Genomic DNA, 774 nt, shown 5'->3' on the forward strand with positions numbered 1-774 from the left:
ATATATATATATATATCTAGACATATATACATATGTGAGTAACTATATCTATGTATAATTACTTTGTTAATATATTTCTTTTTCTCCCTTTTTTTCTCTCTTTTCATTTACAGTTCTTGTATTTTTTTTGGAACTCATCATTATATCCTCAAGTAATAGAAGGAACATACATACATAGGCACACACACTAATAACAATAGAAGGAAAAAAAAAAATAGGTGTGTTACTTATCAATTAGAACAAAATACGTAATAGAGGAGTAGAACCTACAAAAGAAAAAAAAAAAAAAAAACAATAAAATCAGTCAAGAAAGAAAAAGAAAGAAAAAAGAAAAGAAGAGCAAATTCAAAAAAAGAAAAGAAAAGAACGAACATTAAATCATGTCAGAGCAGAAGTTTCAGCCAACTCCATTATATGAACCCAGTCGACAGGAGCCGATGGTCCCACACCGGGCTCCCTGTGCTGAAGCCGCGAAGATATTTCAATTAAGCGGCCCCGGGGCGGCGCCTGTTCTGCAGGGAAATGAACCGCGAGCGAAGAATACATCGCGGTAAGGGGGAAATAACAAATGGTGGATTATTTCTGGAGAGAGAGAGTGTGAACTAAAAGAGGGGGAAAAGAAAAAGAAGAATAACGGTGTTTTGATATCGATATCAAGGAGGATGGAAACGTATACTAGAAGGAAGTAAAAGGAAAGGGGGAACCATGGAAAAGAGAGAGTGAGTTGTTTATTATTATTATTATTATTATTATTATTATTATTATTATTATTAT

Source organism: Trypanosoma theileri (genome assembly GCF_002087225.1).
Source record: "Trypanosoma theileri isolate Edinburgh chromosome Unknown TM35_Tth_10_V1, whole genome shotgun sequence".
Taxonomy (NCBI): Eukaryota; Euglenozoa; class Kinetoplastea; order Trypanosomatida; family Trypanosomatidae; genus Trypanosoma; species Trypanosoma theileri.